We start from the raw sequence: 21,478 nt of genomic DNA, 5'->3' as shown, positions 1-21,478 counted from the left end.
AGCCTCAGACTTTATCTGGCTCCTCAATTAGATATTGTACACACAGTGCCTGTTACAAGGTTGTTTCACTCCTGCCTAGGCAGACTTCATGGTAAGCCTATTATCTCCCAACTCAGAATCAGTTCTGTACAGGGGAGTATTTGGAGTGCAATCTCATCCTCCCTGCCTGACCACACTTCTCTGCCTTCTTAAGGATACTGCCAAGAGATCATGTGAGTCTCTCTCCCCATGAACATCCAAACAACCTCAGAGAGGAGCAAATGTTGAGGCAACAGTAACAGCAACGGTGAATGACTATTTCAAAGAAATAAGCATTATGTAAACGGACTGTGTGATCAGCAGCTGAGCCTGTTTTAATTTTTTTCGCCCTCCAAGAAGGTAGGGTCTCTTGCTGAAGGTAAGTACATTATATTTTTTCATCTGACTTTCTGAGAGAGTAACTTTGTGACTCCCAACACACTTAACACTGTTGTTTACTTCTGTAAAACTTCAAAATAGCCTTCTTTTTGGATGCATATATGAGAGCTAATTTTGGGTCTAAGTGTCAGACTTTAAAAGAAATTGTGAACATTAGCTTTTAGCACAGAGATTAGCACGGACAATACTCACTATTTTCTATTGGTTAATTCTTTTACCACAATTATCAAAAAAAGATATCAAATTGAGCTGCTACAAAAAGGAAAATTCCGATAACATTAGAGTGAATTTAATGTTAAATAACATTTAACATGGAAAATTATTCCTCCCTTGGATTGGAACAGCTTTTTACTCTCAGCAAAATCAGATTGGAAAAAAATAATATAACTTGTAGATCTATGCCACCGTGAGTAAGAACTGGTCCATAGCTCTCCCCAATGTTCATAGCAACAATTTACAAGGAAAAATTTTTTCCAGCTCTGTAAAATCATATTTATTGAAACAAATAAAGTTCTAATTATGAATATCTGAGTGAGATATATAGATTAACTTGTTTAAAAATATTATCTCCCTTAGAAAAACAAACCCAAGAATAATTTCACATGATACAATGTATTATCAGGTTAATCTTGTCCTCTTACAGATGATCATAAATTTACAGAATACAGAAACCTGTCTCAATATGGAGTCTCCAAAGGGACTCCTGAAGTACCAAGTGCCCATTTGCTCAATAAATTCTAACTGGCAAAGATGATAATGATCAGTGAACTCATTTCCCAAAAGGCCTTCTTAATCTCTCTTGGTTTCCACATCCATCTACTTTAAATATTCAAAGGGGAAAAAAAGTCTCTACTCATGAGAAGTATACAATTTTCCACAATTTATGAAGTTTAAGAAACCTCTGGTTATACATGTTAATTGCACACATACACTCACACACAACAACACACACAAACACATGCCATTCATTGCAGTTAATTAGTTTATAATTATTACTTTGGAAGCTTCTTCCCTCTTTGAATTGTAACAGACATTTCAGAACTTATTTGAATCGAAGAAAAACTGAAAAAGGTCTGATCTTCTGCTTATTCCCTTTGTTGTGATTATACTTCTCTTGCACAAAACAACTATTTAGTGCTGGCCTTGCCTGGTCCATAGAATACTATTTATTTGGGTGGCAGTGATGATATAAAGAAAGCCACATGAACATATTGATGGTGCTAGACGTTGATGTCTCATCTTCAGCCACATTCACTTTATCTTCAGAGTTATTGCCTCTCTAGTTTATGTTTGCAGGATATTTTCCTTGTCTCTTCAAGGGACCCAAAACGTGGCAAAGTGTCCCTATATAGGTGGCAGTATGAGAAGAAGGAAGGAAGGGACACGTTTTTGCTGTCTTCCTGCTTTATATCCATTACCAGCTGGGCATCCCCTCCTTTTAATCTGATCTCTGCTGTGTTTTGACTTTTGGGGTTAAAAAGGAAAGCAGGTATGGTTTTGCTTAATCATTTACATGACCTAAATAATTACTCTGGTTTCCTATCTTCTTATTTTTCCCAGTTTGCTCCCCCTGTGCATACATACATACATGAACACGTTAAAGGGCTTCTTTTGGCTGTTAAGACACTGATATACTTTTGCCCAAACAGATGATTCTTGCGTGTGTGGGTTATGGGTTGTGGAAAGATTTTCACATGTGGTTCCTGAAAATAGCTGCATGGCAAAAAGGCTCCAGGTTCCTCATCAGCTGACACATTGATATAAGTGCTTAGGCTAGATATTTTAAAATAGAGTCCTGGAAAGGAGAAAGCTAGACTCAGGCAAAATGAATTAGATATGTTTAGCTCTGATGTGAAACAGTATTTAGGAAGAAACAATTGACTCTAAATTCTGCATGTCAGAACTTGATACTGCTCTCAACTTCCTCTAGATCTCAAACCTGGAGAAGAAAGTAGGAAGAGAAAAAGGGTTGCTTATTTCCTCAGGATAATAACCACAGAAGCACTAGCTCAGACTGGCAAGGCTATATATGGACCATCAAGACATATTCTTAGAACCTTAACACAAATTGTCATTATTTCAGGAGTCTAGTGAAGGAACTCAGACAGCTAATGATATTGAACATCTTTTATTTATTTTTAACGTATCCTTTCAATGATATATTAATGACTTTTTCCCATTTTCAAACTGGATGGCTTGTTTTCCTTCCTATTGAGTTTTGAAATTTCTTTATATTCTAGATACCAGTCCTTTGTTGGATATGTGATTCGCAAATATTTTCTTCCAGTCTGTATCTTCTGTAACTTAAAAGGATTTTTCATAGAGCAAAATTTTTATTTAATTTTTGTTTAGTTTTTACGAAGCCCAATTTATCAACATATTTTTTAATGGATTGTGCTTTTGGTCTCAAATTTAAGAACTCTTAGCCTAGCCTAGTGTGGAAGCCCAAAGATTTTCTTTGTTTTCTTCATAAAGTTTTATAGTTTTACATGTAAGTCTATGATCCATTTTGAGTTAATTTTTGTGTAAAGTGGGAGATCCTGCAACCTTTGTGGAAAAGGCAACATTGAATGGGTTTTGCATCTTTGTCAAAATCAGGAATATTTGTATGGATTCGTTACCAAGTTCTCTACTCTGTTCAAGTGATCTATGTATCTAACCTTCTGCCATTCGCACAGTCTTGAATACTGAAGCTGTATAATAAATCTTGGATTCAGGTAGATTGATTTTCTTCCACTTTATTCTTTTTCTCTTCAACATTGTTTTAGTTATTCTAGGGTCTATACCTTTCTACACAAATATTGGAATAACCTTGTCTATATTTACACAAATATTTTACTGAGAGTATGACAGGAGTTGATTCAATCTGTATAACAATTTGTAGAGACTTGACATCTTTACTCTTTAAGTCTTTCAATTTATAATCATGAAATATTTCCCCATTATTTAGATCTTTAGAAACTTACTTTCATCAGTATTTTGTGGATATCAGCAAGCAAATATTTTACGTTTTGTTAGATTTACTCCTACATGTTCCATTATTTTCAGCAAGTGCATATGGTATTGCATTTAAAATTTTTGTGACCACGTGTTCATTACTGGTACATAGAAATACAATTTATTTCTGTATGTTTATCTTGCATTCTACAAACTTGATGAACTCATTTGTTAGGACTAGGAATTTTTATTTTTATTTTTGTAGATGCCTTGGGATTTTCTACATAGGCAATTGTGTGGTCTGTAATAGGAACAGTTTTATTTCTTCTTTTCTAATATAAATGTATTTTACTTCCTTTGCATGCATTATTGCAGTGGCTAGAAAGTCAGACACTGTGTTCTATGAGTTGTGAAAGCAGACATGCTTGCCTTATTCCCCAAATTAGGAGAAAGCAGCTAATCGTTTTTCATTAAGTATAATGTTTGCTGTAGATTTTTTAGATGCTTTTTATCAAATTGAGAAAATCCCCTATAATTCTAGTTTTCTGAGAGTTTTTATCATAAATCAATGCTGAATTTTGTCAAATACCTTTTCTACATCAATTGATACAACTATATGATTTTCTTCTTTAGCTTGTTAATTACATTGATTGATTTTTTTCCTATTATTGAACTAGCCTTTCATCACTGCAATAAACCTTATTTTGTTGTGGCATATAAGTCTTTGATATATTGCTGAAATCTATTTGCTAATATTTTGTCAATAATTTTTGTGTCTGTATTCATGAGATATATTGGTCTTTAGTTTTTATTTTTGTACTATCTTGTTTTGGTATTAGGGTAATACCAGCTTCATAAAATGAAATGAGAAACACTTCCTACTCCTATTTTCTGGATGAGATTGTGTAGAATTCATATTAATATTTCTTTAAACATTTCGTAGAACACTTTAGTAAAATTATATTGGTCTGGAGATTTCCTTAACTTTGAGAAATTATAAATTTACTTTTAAAATTATAAATTCAACTTCAATAATAGAAAATATGAAATTATTAATTATTCAAATTATATATTTCATATTGCATGAGTTGTCATAGTTCTTATCTTTTGAGGACATGTCCATTTTGTCTAAGTTGTTAAATTTATGTATGCAGAGTTGTTTTTAGTATTCTTTGATTACACATTTGATGTCTATAAGGTTTATAGTGATATCACTTGTTTCATTCTTAATACTGGTAATTTATGTTGTCTTCTTTTTATATTTGTCAGTCTTGCTAGAGATTTGTCTATTTCCTTGATCGTTTCAAAGAATGAGTTTTTGTGACATTAATTCTATTATTTTTATTTTCAGTCTCACTGATTTCTGCTTGATATTTATTATTTCCTTCCTTCTGCTTGCTTGGGTTTATTTTTCTCTTTTTTTCTGTTTTCTTGTGATTGCAGTTTGATTAAAAATCTTTCTTATTTCAATTATGCACTGGATGTTAAAATTTATCTTAGTGGGATTCCCTGGTGGCTCAGTGGTTGAGAGTCTCCCTGCCAATGCAGGGGACACGGACTCGTGCCCCGGTCCGGGAAGATCCCACATGCCGTGGAGTGGCTGGGCCCGTGAGCCATGGCCGCTGAGCCTGCACGTCCGGAGCCTGTGCTCCGCAACGGGAGAGGCCACAACAGTGAGAGGCCCACGTACCGCAAAAACAAAAACAAAAAATTTCTCTCTTAGTATTCCTTCAACTCTGTTCCACAAATTTTGATATACTCTATTACATTTTCATTAATTCAATATATCTTCTCATTTTCTCTTGGTACCTCCTCTTTGACCCTTGGATTAGTCACAAGTGTGTTGTTTAGTTTCCAAGAGTTTGAGGATTTTATTATTATCTTTCTGATATTTATTTATAGTTTGATTCCACTGTGGTCAAAGAAAACACTCTGTGTGGATCTAATTCTTTAGAGTTTGTTAAGGTTTTTTTTAAAGCCCCAAATATAGCCTATACATATCTGTGAGGGCTTAAGTAAAATGCAAATTCTACTGTTGGGTGGATTGTTCTATGAATGTTAATTAGAACCTCTTGATTGATGCTTGGTTGAGGTTTTCTATAACCTTGCTGATTTTGTCTCTAGTTTTTAAAATTGACTGGAGAAAGGTGTATTAAAGTCTCCAACTTAAATATGGATTTGTCTATGACTCCTTTCAGTTCTATCAGTTTTTTTTTTTTTTTTTTTTTTTTTTTTTTTTTTGCGGTACACGGGCCTGTCACCGCTGTGGCCTCTCCCGTTGCGGAGCACAGGCTCCGGACGCGTAGGCTCAGCGGCCATGGTTCACCGGCCCAGCTGCTCCGCGGCAGCGGCATGTGGGATCCTCCCGGACCGGGGCACGAACCCGTGTCCCCTGCCTCGGCAGGCGGACTCTCAACCACTGCGCCACCAGGGAAGCCCAGTTCTATCAGTTTTGCTTCACATATTTTACAGCTCTGTGATTTGGTGCCTATACATTTAGGATCGCTACGCTGTCCTGGTGGACTAACCTTTTATCATTATATAATGCCCTTTTCTGTCACTGGTAATTTTCTTTGCTAATATTATCTGGTATTAGTATAGTCAGTCTTGCTTCTCTTTGATAAATATTTTCATGCTGTGTATTTTTCCATCCTTTTACTTTTAACCTGCCTAAATCATTATGCTTGAAGTGAGTTTCTTATAGACAGCACATAGTTTTGCTTATTTTCTTAAAGTATTTTTAAAAAGTATTTGAAAACAGAACTATTAATGTTTATGTGAAATATCCAAAGAGTTGTTTCCATTTTTCTACATGACAGGCACTCTATTAAGCATATCATATATATCAAGTTTATTTGCAACAACATTCTTTACTTTTGAAAACCTCTCAATTATGGCCCTCACTTACAGGTCATCTGTATTCCCATAGTTTAGTTTTCCCTCTAACATAAAAATTCTGTCATATTATGTGATAAAACTATATGGTAATGTTCACACATCTTACTACATAATGGAATATATATGAATCCCCTACAAATTTCCTGCATCTTTGCCTCCATAACCATCTCTCATGAAGCCTAGAAATGTAACAATGCTCCATCCCTAATTTGATGCATATTCAGATTGCAAAAATTGTCCTAGAAGCAGTCATATGCAAAAAGACTACTATAATAGAGGCATATATTTATTCACGTAGTTACTTCTAAACAGCATAGTTTGTTCTCTAACCACTAATTTGCACTATAGTAGATTTTGCTACACTTAGAGAAAGCAGAAGTATTTTCCTTAGGCACCAGCTTACTTTTTGTTAAATTATCCAGTATGGGGTAACAGTTCTGACATGTTATGCTCAGATACGTTCTCTAAGAAGTTAATGCTTCAGTATCTATTACTTTTGTGCTGTTTGCATATAATTACATAAGTATTTCAGGACCATGACACTTATTCCATACTTCTAATAATGCAGTCATCGAAAAATATTGCTATGCTATTTTGCCTGTGTAGCAATTGAAGCAAACCCTCCCCCAAATCCTATATGAAATGACTATTTTTAAAAGTTACAAATTATATAATTCTAAAATCTTCCATATGTATTAATTTCACTTTGTAGGCACAGAAGAAAGAAGTGTGGATAAAATGTACTTTACAAGGACATAACTTTATGATTTCTCAACAGCAACTGAAATACAGTTACCTTTGGAGGGCTTTGAAATATCTCTAAGACAAAAATAATGTAACTTTTGGGCAGGTTTAAAAGTATAACTTCAGTAAAGGCCCTATTGAACTAAACACACATTGTGCTCCATTTAAAATTACTTTCACATTCCCACTTAAATCTTGAAAAACCATAAATTGGTCATAGAAAATTATGTCTTTGTGCCAAGTAAAAATTAGAAAACTGAGAAGAGTATAAATGATTTTAGAGATCTAAAAAAAGAATGAGCTATTAATTAGAATCAACAACATAAAACCCTAAAACATTTGCCAAAAAATCGGAGGGCAGAAGAAAGGTTAAAAGAAAAGGCTATATTCTGTGCCTCTCAAAGGAAGAACTGTTAGTCAGTGAAAACAAACTTGATGTTGATGTGTGATTATTTTGGTAAAGTAGGTCCAATAGACCACCAAGATCATCATATATGTGCAAAATAATTATTTTGCAAAGATAAAGATAAATAATCCCAATAACTGAACTTGGAAGAAACAAAATAATTCTCAAAAGCCCCTAAGTAACATACTTAGAGAAATTCAAGTAATGTGACTCATAAAACATAAACAGCATAATATGAATAAGAAACATTCAGGGAGAAAAACATTGAAAATATTGAAAAAGAGCTAATGTTGATAATTCCTTTATGTGTAAAATGTAAAAATAAGTGAACAAACAGATAGATAGATAACCTGGAGAAATTTCCCCTAATTTTTGCTTCTTCAAAGTGCTAATGCAGAGAAAAAAACTGTAAAAGACTGTTGACTAAAGGAAAAACTCAGACACTAGAACAGTTTCTCAAAGTGTGAGGTATGGGCTACTTGTACCAGACACAATGGGGATGTTTAATAAATGGATACAATTTCCCAGACCCAGAAAACACCCATTAAATCAGAATTTCTGTAAGTATAACTAAGACAGATGCATTTTTATAAGGCTCCCTAAGTGATCTTAAGGTTACTACAGTTACTACTATATTAAAGTCATTGAGAAGATTCAAAAAACTTTAAATAACTTTCAGGTATTTTTAACACTTCTTTTTAACCTTTTCTGTTCTGAATTTGAGAAACCTTTCAAAAACTAATATATACCTATTTTGTCACTGTAAAGGAAAGTGTCTATATGATCCCATGTCTCCAAATTACACTTAATCTCTGTGGAAATATCTGTTTTATATGGACTATTTGTTAACCTTCCTATGTCACTAAATTCTAAAATTCAGGAAACTGAATTGTTTAATTAGGAGTTAGCTCAGCATATGGCTTATAGTGTGCTCATTAAATGTTTTTTGCATTAAGAGTCTAGAGGTTCATTTTCTAACATAGCGTCTACTAGTCACTTGTGGTTATTGAGCACTTGAAATGTGGCTAGTCAGAATTTCTAAGTAAAAAAAAGTAAAATACCTCACTAATATTTTTTTACAATAATTACATATTGAAATAAGTTGTTTAAAGATGGCAAACCAATAAAAACAACAAAAACCATTTTTAGATGCTAATTATTCTAAATATTTTTAATGGATTTTTCCCATTCTCGGTAGACTATCTTTTAAACATGTATTAGAGCATACCAAAAGTCATAGATTATATGTTTTTGTTTCCTAATCAAGAAAAACATTCTCATTAAGCATTAAATCCCTTGAGTTTTAAGCAGCAGATTGTCAAGAAACATGTGAAATGATTAGGGAATGAGGAGCATCTATAAGTTTACCTTGCATTCACCCTTTCTTGTTTCAAAAGTACAAACAACAAATGGGGAATCTATTGAGATTTTAATTAATTCCTATTTCTAAACAAGAAAACTGGGACAAGACTTTCTGCTTAATAGGTTTTTGTTTGTTAGGTTTCAGAACTAGGTAAAATTAGGAAGTATTGGGCCCACATTATCACATGAAAGCATCAGTATTTTTTAAATTATTTCAGGTAAAAAGAGGAAGAGATGATTTGCTCAGGAAAAGAACATACTAGGAAAAACATGTATGATGATGATTTATCACTATACATTTACTTGTACTCTTAATACTAACATAGATATTGATTTTTATTTTTCCAATGAAATATAGTTTCATAAATTTTAGGTGGAAAATATAGAAATACTTTTTCATCATAATGATAAAATATCAAGTAATTACTCTGTTTTTGGTCCTTTTTTTTTTTTTTTTTTTTTTTTCTCGGTATGCGGGCCTCTCACTGTTGTGGCCTCTCCCGTTGCGGAGCACAGGCTCCGGACGCACAGGCTCAGCGGCCATGGCTCACGGGCTTAGTTGCTCCGCGGCATGTGGGATCTTCCCGGACCAGGGCACGAACCCGTGTCTCCTGCATTGGCAGGCGGATTCTCAACCACTGCGCCACCAGGGAAGCCCTGTTTTTGGTCCTTTTAAGTTTACCATATCCATTTAATTAATTTTACTATAATATAAATGCAATCAGCAAACATTGTGAATACATAGTGTTACCACATTTTAAAAGCACATATGCATGAACAAACATGATTCCTGAGTGTCCAAGATTCAAACTGGTATTGACAGATTTTCACAATGGCATTAATTGTCTTCATATATCAGAATAGAAAACATGGATGTAAAGGCAGTCTTAATCTATTAATATCAGACACCAATACTGAATTTTATCCATGGTCATATCCTTAATGGACAGGAATATATCACCAGGTAATTGAATGAAATTTGCTTTTTCTGTGTAGCCATTGCAACATGTTTCAATTTATCACTAGAAAATAATTTTATTATACATTCGATCCCTCTCTCTCTCTCTCTCTCTCTGTTAGGGTGTTTGTTTATTTTTAATCAATAACTATGGTGGACAAATTAAATTATTCCTTATCTGTACTCTGAAAGATCTTTCATCACTGCCCTTTTCTGTACTTTCGTATTTTTGGAAGAAAGTCTATTTTAATTAAAAACAAAAGATTTAAGGAAAAACAATTTAAAGTGTCACTGTTATAACTAGAGTAGAACTTAGAGAAAATGTGGTTGAAGAAACAGATGATGTATGTGGTCCATATATAACCACAGTATTTTTGGAAATCTTTGTAAAAAATGGAGATATGAATCAAAGTATAATAATGTCACAGTATTTGAAAAGTTGGTTAGTGGCGTTATCACTGAAAATTTCCAAGAGTACAATGGGCCTTATTTCTATGAGAAATGTCTTGTGTGATTTGTAATTTTTCTTTTGTTTTGTTTCAGTGTTTAGGGGAAAACTCCAAACTCTGTCTTCCTAACTGTCTAGATTTCATTTTTTAAGCTAATGTGTAATGTTTGATGTGATTCATTTTACAGTAAATATCAACAATTATATGGAGACACAATGGAAAGTGGATGTCCAATAGTTATTTATTTATTTATTTATTTATTTTGCGGTACGCGGGCCTCTCACTGCTGTGGCCTCTCCCATTGCGGAGCACAGGCTCCGGACGCGCAGGCTCAGCGGCCACGGCTCATGGGCCCAGCCGCTCCGCGGCATGTGGGATCCTCCCGGACCCGGGCACGAACCCGTGTCCCCTGCATCGGCAGGCGGGCTCTCAACCACTGCGCCACCAGGGAAGCCCCCAATAGTTATTTGACTAAAGAAAAGTTGTTTAAAAATTGAAGAAATTTAAAGAACACCTTAAGGTGTCTATTCATATAACAGTCAAAAGAAACCAGTTTGTATTTTAAAACTGATGTCTAACTTGTGACTATGTTTTCAGTAAAAACAAAAACAAAACTTGATTTTGCTTCTTAATAGGATATAGGAAGTCTCATGACTTTTATTCCCAACCTTAAATACGAAGACAAACCAGAATATAATGTTATTCCCTCATGAGAAAGCTGAAGACTCTAATAAACCTAAATTCATTAAAGTATAGAGAATGCGAAGAAATTCTTAGGAAAAAGAAACCTAAAGCTATTTTCATACCTGACAAAGAGGCATGAGGAGGAGGGATTTGCATTAAATATGGGTAAGAAAAAAGTCACATTTTAAATAAACTTTAGCATGCATGTGGGAGCTGGTGTAACACATAGAAACTACCAGGAGCTCCTGTCATATAGAGAGTTTGTACCCACCATCTGCACTTTCCCAAAGAACATCTCTGAAGAGGATACTGAAAGCCAGGGTCAAAAGGGGTACTGAGAAACTAACCAATGAATCATGTAAGATGGAAGCAGGACCAGAGAGTTGAAAAACATTTATCCCACAGGTTCTTGGACTTTGTTGAGAGCAAGCCAATGGATGTTGGCTTCTGGCCCTTGAAGGCTAGGTGCGCAAGAGGAGATCTGAAAGAAATCACTTTGAAGCTCTCTGAATCTTTGCTAAGTGTGTTGATACAACAGAGGTCTTTCAAATGTTGGAGACAGAGCATTAAGGTAGAGAGATTAGTGCCAGGATTGAAATTAGAGTCTACAAAAACTCCATTAGAACACCAAAAAACTGGCAGCCATGTGGTAAAGCAGATCCCCATGATTCAGAAAGCTAAGTGCTAGGCTGGAGAGAAGGAAAATACCCTGAATATGTGTTGCTGGTATTCAGATATCAAGCCAAGCTAAACATTTAATACAAATCCCATTTTAAAACATTGAACCAAGTAAGAAACTGGGACTAACTTCAATGCAGCATACATTCTGTTCAATTCAGATTAGTGGGCTTAGAGAAGAAGAGGTATCCCTGTTCTGAGTGTAAATATTGTTTATCTTCACTTGTACTATTTACTAGCATACATTGTCTGGCAGGTGAAGAAGTAGGATAAGGTGACTCATGATTAAGAGAAGAAAAGTTCAATAAAAGAAGACTAAGAGATGGATAAAATGTAGGAATTATCAAAAACTTTCAAAATAACTATGATAAATATGATAAAAGATTAGTGTAAAGAATGGAAAATGTGCTATATAATGAGTAATATCAATATAGAGATGAAATTATAAAAATTGAGCCAACTGAAAATGCTAGAAATTTTTAAAAAGTGATATCTGAGGTGACAAGTTCAACTTAATATATTAAAAATTGATTGCATAGCTAATAATTATTAACACAAAGATAGATCAACAGAAATTATCATTAAATTAATCAAAGAGAAAAAATAGTCAAAAATGGAGCAGGGTACCTATGATCCATAGAAAAATGCCAAATAGTCTATAATACTATCAAGAAACAAAAATGGAGAGGAAGAAATACTTGAACAGATAATATCTGAGAATTTTACAAATAGACATCAACCCAAAGATATGGAAATATTAATGTGTCCAAGCTAGATTTTTTAAAAAAGAAAAGAACAAAAATAGAAACACACTTAAGCACATCAGAGGTGAACTGCTGAAAATAAAAAATAAACTATTTTAAAAACACATTCCATATAGTGAGGAAAGGAATAAAAAAATAAAAAACACATTTCATACAGTGGGTAAAGGTTAAGAATGACAGTTGTCTTCTCATCACAGGCAATGAAGGCAGAAGATAATGGGACATTATCTTTAAAGTGCTGAAAGAATAAAACTGTCATCCAAGAATTGCTTTGACAGGAAAAATAACTGTCAGAAATGAAGCACTCCTTAGAGAGAAATTTATAGATTTAAATGCTTCTGTCATACAAAAGTATAAAATCAATCATTTTAGCTTCCATCTTAGAACAGTAGATAACAAGGAGCACATTAAACCTAGTTAGGTAGAAGAAATGAGTGAATAAGAATAATGGTGGATATCAATGAAATGTACAAGAAATAGAGAAAAACATGGTGATAAGTAGGTTCCTGAAAAGGTTAATAAAATTAATTATCTCCTAGCCAAAGTAGTCAAGAAAAAAAATAACAGAAAACAGATCGATAGACATTAGAAAGGAAGGAGAGAAAATTACTACAAATAATACAGACATTAAATAGGTAAGAATATATTATGAAAACTTTTTGGCAATAAACTTTCTGATTTTGATGAAATTTAAAAACTTCTGGAGAAACACAAAACTGACACAAAAAGGAGTAGAAAATTTAAATAACCTACTAGGTAATTTAAATATTATTGTTAGAGAATTATTATTAGGAAAAAAGTTATTACAAAGAAAATTCCAGCCATATGACCTCACTAGTAAATTCAATAAGAGATTCATGAAATAAATACAATCTTTTTTTATATAAATTGTTTTATGAGACTCATGGAAACCTGGTACTCAAACTGATACGCAAACTATAAACATAGATGGAAAAATACTTTACATAATATTAATAAATTGAGTCATGCAATATGTAAAAAGGATAACATTTTACAACTAATTAAATTAAAAGTCAGTTTAACATTCAAGAATCATTCAACATGTTAACTGAATAATAAATAAATCATATGACTATCTAAATAGTTGCAGATAAAAAAAGATTTGGAAAAACTCCTCATACTCTCAGTAATCTGAATGAAAAAGAAATCCTAACAATATGATGAAAGGCATCTTGAAAAAACTACATGTAATATCACACTTAATCATAAAACTTTTGAGTATTTTAACCCTAAGTTTGAAACAAGGCACAGATGTTCTTTTCCCAAATGCCAGCTAATTCATTTGTAATTTATCTGGATTATTTACATTTAGATATTTAATTCCTGGTAACTAAATAGATTCTCTCCTTTATATCTGAGTATGTGTAAGAAGATCAATTTATTCTTCATGTCAAAAGTATAGTGAGCTTTATTTTCTTACATGATTTTTTTTCTAGTTAAATGAACAATTTTAACCAAGCCCTAGGATGCCAATAATAAGAGATCTAGCAGAAAAACAGAATCAGACAATAAAGAATAAAATGTAGAAAGAGAGCCAGTAGGGTGGTTCAGTTTAGACCTTATCAAATAGATTCTGAAAGGTCCATCTAGCAAATCTTGTGTACAATAAAAGAAAGATAGAAATTTAACATCATTTATTTACATAAGTAGTAAATAACACTATAAGAACTTGCAAGATTTAATATCTATTTGAAACTGGAGAATAAGTTCATTCCTAGAAAATGACATGATTATATTGTATAAAACTGACTTTCAGTTAATTTTCAGATTATTTCTTTAACCAGTAAAGTTTTTCTTAATAGAATGTTCTTGGTTTTGACTTTCTTGTGACCCTAGAATTAGAGGTCAGCAAACTTCGCTCATTATAACAGTCATGCATATTCAAATACTCATGCATATTCAAGTGCTACAGATCTTTTTGCTTACACTAAAGAATTTCCAAAATGATAAAGATTGATCTTTCTCCTGTCACCTTCTTTGAATGTCACTTGGTTTTGCTTATGTTTACATAAACCCTATCAGTTATATAATAAACTTGCAAAGCATGTTCATCACAGGTCAATTATGACAGGTTTTATGACTAAAAATATACAACTAAAATTTCCTTTTATAATGCCGAGGAATAGGTGTTAGCAGAGAAAAGGCATTTGGCGGGCTTTAGTTCTGCATTTTAATTTGTGATTGGTTTAAAAGATACTTTGTTTTATTATTTCAGAACTATCTGTTATTTTCTGCTATGTTTTCAACTTCAGACTGTAGAAGTTAGTTCTGAAGATGGAAATTAATGCCCCCTCATCTGTACTTTTTCCCTAAAATGTTTGAGTAAAGCTTTCCTCAATGTAAGTATACTTGCCTCCTTTCCTGATACTACATTTATCAGATCAGGTTTTAGGGTATGATATTTGCTCAGAAGATGTTATGGACTGAATTGTGCCCAATCTCCATACAGAATTCACATGCTGAAATCCTAACCCCTCATGTGACAGTATTTTGAGATAGGGCCTTTAAACAGATAATTACAGTTAACTGAAGTCATAAGGGTGGGGCCTTAATCCAACAGAACTGGTGTCCTTATAGGAAGAGGGAAAGACACTAGCGATCTCACTCTCTCTCTCTGATGTGCACACAGAGAAGAAGCCGTGTAAAGACACAGCATGGAGGTGACTGTCTGCAAGCCAAAAAGAGAGGCCTCACCAGAAACAGAATCTACTGGCACCTCAATCTGGAACTTCTAGCCTCCAGAACTGTGAAAAAATAAATTTCTGTTATTTAAGCTACGCAGTCTGTGGTATTTTGTTATGGCAGCCCAGGAAAACTAATACATGAGAACACATTGTGACCAGATGATTGGGATCAAGCATATCCAAGTTTGGGAGATGCAGGTGCTTTGTCTGTTTTAATTTTTTTCCATCATATTCTTTCTCATTCTTAAATTCAAACTTTAAAACTATACTGAAAAAATATTTAATTTCAGTTTAAATTATAAAAATACACTGAAAAAATGTGATTGCTATTTTGTGATTCTTTGTGTTTTTGATGCCAGCCTCTTACATGTTTATTTTTGTCTTATACTTTTTAGACATCTATGTGGTATCTTCATGAATAAATTAGTGATGTTACTTTATATTAACTTTGGGTACTTGGTCAAAACTGTTTTATCCAATCTTCTAATTCACCTTATTTGGTAGATTTGATTCTAAATGATTTTTAGTAATTTCAAATACAATTAGTGTTTTAGGAGAAATATTTGCAATCATTGAGAACACGTAAAGCTGTTATTTCTTTGGCTCTGAAAGTGAATCTAAATGAGAATTTCCATATATGTTTGAGGAATAAGAACATGTTAGAAAAATGATAAAATTCATGACTTGGAAATAAGTCAATATTGATAAATTGAGCAACACATAAGAGTTAGAGGAAAGAAAGTATAAAGTATTTAGCTAGAGGTCAATGAATCAGGACAGGAGAAAGCTAAAGAGTTATTTACCTGATTACAAGAAACTAGCCAGGTAGTGTTGCCACATCAGTCAGGGGCCAGCATTATACTAGTGGAAATAACAATTTGTTACTTCTTAGCTCCATGGAGTCCAATCCCGTCATATGTTGGGGACTCTTCAGGTCTAAAAATTCAAATGAGTGATCCTTATTCAGGAATATATCTTTTAAAGATCCAAACATTCATTCACTATTCATTAAATATTCTTTTCATATCTACAAGGTTTCAGATACTTTGCTGGATACTGGAGCTGTAAACCTCAAAACATAAATAAGACTCAGTCTTATAGTCAAGTATCTCAGACTAGTGGAAAAAGCAGATACTTATAATACTGTATGACAGAAGCAAGCAAAGTAATTATGGGGGCAGAGAGTAACAATTCAGAAAAAAAAGTAAGAGAAGATTCTTGAAGGGAATGGACACTTTAAGTAAGTTTGGAGATAGATAAATTCAGAATGAATTGAAATAGTATTCCATATTGAAGAAACATATCCAAAGAACCATAAACAGTGCTGTATCATTAGTTACTTATAAAATGAAGGACAATCAGCTTCATACACAGGAGGGACCAGATCATGAAGGTTGTGTGCCAATATGAGAACAGTCATGAGTGATTTTTAGGTCACTGCTATCAAGACTTTTGTTTTGCACAGATCACTTAGACAGCACTCAGAAGGAAGGACAGATCTATGGGCAAAGTAATAAGTTAGGAAGCTATTGAAGCAATGCAGTTGCAAATTGAGAAAGGCAGACATTTAGCTAACTTAGTGAATCAGGCAAAATGACTGAGTGAGAAATATTTAGATGGTCAAATTAACAGGATATTGACACTAACTGGAAGTAGGTTAAAGTGCATAATGGAAAAAAGTCAGTGCTAACTTAAGGATATCTGATGCTGGCAACTAAAAGAAAAGCAGTGCCTTTCACTAGGATGGAGAATGCACAGAGGAAGATTCGAATGGTGTGATTTACGATGAATTCAAATTTAGATGTGTAGTCTTTTCTTTCTCTCTTTCCTCCTCCTTCCCTCCCTCCCTTCCTATTTTCCTCTCTCCCCTTCCTTCCTTCCTTCCTTCCTTCTCCCTCTCCCTCATTCCCTTTCTTTCTTCCTTCTCTCTCTCTCCCTTTCTTCCTTCCTTCCTTCCTTCCTTCCTTCTTTCACCTTGAGTTACAGAGAAATGAACGAATATATCCTGTTGACCTCAGATAAGTTATCTGAATTCAACCAAAAAAAAAAAAAAAAAATCTCGAGACTCAATAAGAAATGGGGGCAGCAGTGGATTCCACTTTATGGATAGGACATGATGAGTAGTTGTTGAGAGGCCCATTGTCCTAAACAGAGGAATGTAATAGCAAAAGTCCAGTCTTATGAACATAACCAAGAAATCTACAGAAGAGTGTGATAAAGGTGTGGAGTTACTACTCTTTGAGGCCACAGAAATTCCTGGAATTATGTCAATGGATATAGCAGTTCTCAATCTGGTAAACTAAGACGAAAACAGTGGGAACACAATTATTATTTTAGGCCAATGAAGTTTGATAGAGTGGGAAGTTTATTCTGTTTTTATCACTTCTGAAACACTCTCTACCCTTCTTTGTCCTTCTCTGTGCTCTATGAGGATAATTTATTTTATTGCATTAGTTGGGATTCCTTTCCTCTTGATTTCTAGTTAGGTTCAGATAATGCAAAGTATTGGCAGGAGATTGTGGGTTGGAAGGAAGTTTGGGGGGAATTATATTCTTGGTTCTTGCCCACCAGTCTGTGGTTGAATTAGTGGCATCAATTTTCTACCTGTACCCATAGCGCCTTTTTGGCCATCCTCTGCCAAACTGAAATTTTCCTCAGGTTCAATTTACCAAAGTTCTTCTGCATTTAGACCTATGAATAATAATTCACATCGTTGCTAGTTACTGGGTACCTAATCTTCCTTTGTTAGTTCCCTTAATTCTACCCATACTTTTATACATGATCTCCTTATTAAATTCTCTTTAATTTTCTCTTTGAGTAAGCCATCCTTCTGGGACCAGAACTGATACAGTAATTAGTACCATGAGTAGGCCCAGGAAAAGGACCCTCAAAATAGGATTCTGGAATTTGGTATGTCATATATTTAATTAATTTATGGACAGTTTCCTTGCTGGAGAAACAAAAATGAAACAGTAATAATCCAAGGCAGTGGTACTATGATCGCTTTAGTTATAAACAATAGCGGCATAGGGTTAAAGAGAGATGGAGAGTTGAACATTGGTAGAAAAAGTGTACTTCACACCAGACATATGGCATCAATGACAATTACAAAGTTTACTGGGCATTCTGAAATCTGCTGCTGCCCTAGAGAATATATACAGTAAAGTACAAATTTAATGTCCTAAATTCATAAATTCAATAAACCTGATTAAAAAATTAGAAAGATTAGAGAGCCTCCTTGATATTTTTAAAGTAATCCCTTATCCGAAGTATGTAAAGGGAAGACATGGCTGAAGTTAATCCTAGAACATGAATGTGATGCTTGTAGATGAGAAGAACCTAATAAATACACAGCTCCACCAGGCTCCTTATGTTCAAAAAAGGGCAGTGATAGTGAAGCATTGGAACAATTCTCACTAAACGGAACTTTCGAATAGACACACATAAATTTGGTACTGTTGGACTCCTTAATATATCAGGAAATTTTTTGAAAGTAGAAACAACATGTCCCTATTCCCATCCTTACAAGTACTTGAAAGAAACATCTTTTCAGGAACAAAAAGTCTTTTTCTTTTTAAATTTTTCAATACAACGCATTTTTGTTGAGAATCTATTATGTACATGGAACTGTACCATATGTTACAAGAGTACAATTTGATCTGATTATTTTTTCTAAAATTTTTATTGGGGTATAATTGATTTACAACGTTGTGTTAGTTTCAGGTGTACAGCAAAGTGAATCTGTTATACTAATACATGTAACCATTCTTTTTTAGATTATTTTCTTACATAGGCCATTACGGAGTATTCAGTAGAGTTCCTTGTGTTATACAGTAGATGCTTATTAGTTAGGAACAAAAAGTCTTAAGGACTTTACGTGCTTCATTGTCTAAAAGAGGATGCTTATTTTCCTTGGAATGGTTCATCACCCCTCTTTGCCGCCCATTCATTTTAGCTCTCCTGAGCTAAATCCCTATATACTCCTGTATAAGAATTTATCTGGGAGCAGACAGATTCTACACCAAGGATTTGCAGGGTTTGCCAGTTTCCCTGGCAGGAATCCCCAGAGCATGAAAGCAAATAGAATCTAAGGGTGAAAGACAAAGAAGAACTGAGTATAAGATGATTATTAACATGAGTATATTCCTCCAGGACTCAGAATTTATTATACTGATTAGTTGTGTGGTTATAAAAGTCTATGGGATTCTTCAAAAGATAGATGATGAACAAGTTGAAAACCAACACAACAAAGAGAGGTTCCTCATGAATTTATAATCACCTTCAGATAAAGCATATGATCATAAAGTTAAATCTCCATGCTACTGTGTATGGAACATGTACACAGTTCATCATTCAAATAAACCCCAGAGGATCATTAAGCTTTCCAAAGTTTATTTTAATATTTTAATATATGTTGACATCAATCAGATATCTAAATTAAATGTTCTAATTGAATTAATGTCTTGATGAATTGAAAGGGAAAAAAGTGATGTGCTCTTTAGATATCATGATTCCTTAGGCACAGATGTGTCAAATTTCCTCTTTAATTGTAAATACCACATAATAGATATTTGCCAAATGTGAGGATGACTCCATTCTAGGCTTAGTGTACTATTTAATTAATCAAAGAGCTGCAAAACCTAGTATACTTGGAACCTATTACATAGGCGGACAACTATTATTCTGATGCTTCATATCCACTAATTTTAAACAATTAAAGACAAAACAAAACATTCAAAACATTCCAGTATGAATGAGACTGCTAAACCTTGGGCATAAGTTGGGAATGACTGGCATAATAAGCTGCACTGATGTTGGTGTTCAGGTTGCTTTTTTCTTCAGAGGTCTGTGAGGATGGCTAACTCATCTCAGAGTCTCAAGGAATTAAACAGATGGGCAGTCTATTAAGGGCTACGTGAATCATGTAAATAGAAGAATTCTGAGTCTGCTAGACATAAAACTGATTTCAATTCTTATAAGAGGGATTCACATTTGTATACCTAGTTCCCAGATGCAGGGCTGTTAACAAATCCAGAGCCTCTTTTTTGCAGACATTATGTCAAGGGAAAAAAGTGAAACATTTTAAAAGCGGCAAAAAGATAAATGGGTACCCTTTCAGTAAAATGCTAGGCACTGTTTACATCCAGACACACCTTCCAGATTCGTCTGATATTGTAGGGATCTGAATCTTTCACTGTCTTTGATTATTTTGTAACTTTGTAGAGAAAAAAGTTACTTGTAGAGGGCTGATGGTGGTGCAAATAAGTCTGTTCAAATAATTCAAATGTACATTTCCCAGTGAAGGTGCAGTTGACATCCACCCATGAAAGAGGCCAGCTTTGCATTTAGTTGCAGGTTCATTTCAGCCCTTCTGATTACCTGAACATTTCAGCCCTTCTGATTACCTGTACATTTCAGCCCTTCTGATTACCTGAACATGTATGTATTCTTTGAATTCTCCCTTGAACCAATATGTACATTTTACTGCTTCCCTCTTAAAGGCAAAATTAAATTCCTTGACATACATTAAATTTATACTTGTAGGCAAGTTACCTTAAAAAAATTGTTTCAACAGTTTTAGAGTTTATCCACTGATATCCCCAAAGAAATTCACCTGACAGAGAGAGGTAAACCACACTGTCATAAAAGTGTTACTTATGATAGATTAAGCCTAGGTATGTGTATATATATCATATATATGGTTCCCAGAAAGAATATCAAGCAACAGTAGAACTTCAACTTTTGTTAACTGCTTCTTTAGAATTTTTGATTTACTGATTTCACATAGTGTTTTGTTTTGTTTTTGGTTCATGCATGGATCATGACTGATAACTTAGTCCCCTTGCTGTCAGTGATGACTGGAATTTTGGTTTTATCGTCTGAGTATTTGATGTGAGATGGATGATACAGATACATTATCTGTTGGGTGAGAGACAGTAAAGAGCTAGTTTGTTAGTCCTTTGTATTTGTCTATTTGTTTGTTTTAAAATCAAATCGATGAGGAATTTTATGTCTACTGAGAAGGAGAAAGGCTCTTTGAAGTCTGGAAGGAATGCTTGTGTTTGTTTGTACTCTTGACCTGTTGCTGAAATTGTAAAATGAAGTTATAAGCTCTCTATGTATTTATGTACCTATGTGTCTATAATTCAGAGAGGTCTTGACCACTTGTGTGATGATAAAATCTTTTCCCTTCTCCAGAGTATTAATAAATTGGATTTTAAAGTCTCTTAAATTAAAAGAGATCTATTCTGATTAGTTTAAAAAGTAATTAAGCACTTAATTAAATAGAATTTTCCTAAAATTTCCAGGAAATAAGGAAACTAAATCTCTAATACTTTAAATGCTATGGACTAAAAAAAATATTTCAGTAAATGCAAACTCTCAAAATATTTTAAATAACAAGTTCAAATAACTAAGGTAAACCTTTGGTGAAAAAGACTAGTTTCAAACACTTAGATAGTTGGCTAAAAGGCTTA

The 21,478-nt window shown here is 33.8% G+C and overlaps 1 long non-coding RNA gene across 1 annotated transcript; it reads left to right on the top strand.

The window, feature by feature from the left end:
* The first annotated feature begins 216 nt into the window (after positions 1 to 216).
* Positions 217 to 15,095, top strand: LOC136792423 (uncharacterized). The gene is made up of 3 exons (XR_010836206.1): positions 217 to 397; positions 14,571 to 14,657; positions 14,948 to 15,095. It is a non-coding gene; the product is annotated as an uncharacterized lncRNA (long non-coding RNA).
* Positions 15,096 to 21,478: the final 6,383 nt, after the last annotated feature.

Source organism: Kogia breviceps, chromosome 13 (assembly GCF_026419965.1).
Source record: "Kogia breviceps isolate mKogBre1 chromosome 13, mKogBre1 haplotype 1, whole genome shotgun sequence".
In the NCBI taxonomy this organism is placed as follows: Eukaryota; Metazoa; Chordata; class Mammalia; order Artiodactyla; family Physeteridae; genus Kogia; species Kogia breviceps.
Note: the sequence above shows the minus strand (reverse complement) of the source record. Positions and strands in the feature narration are given on the sequence as shown.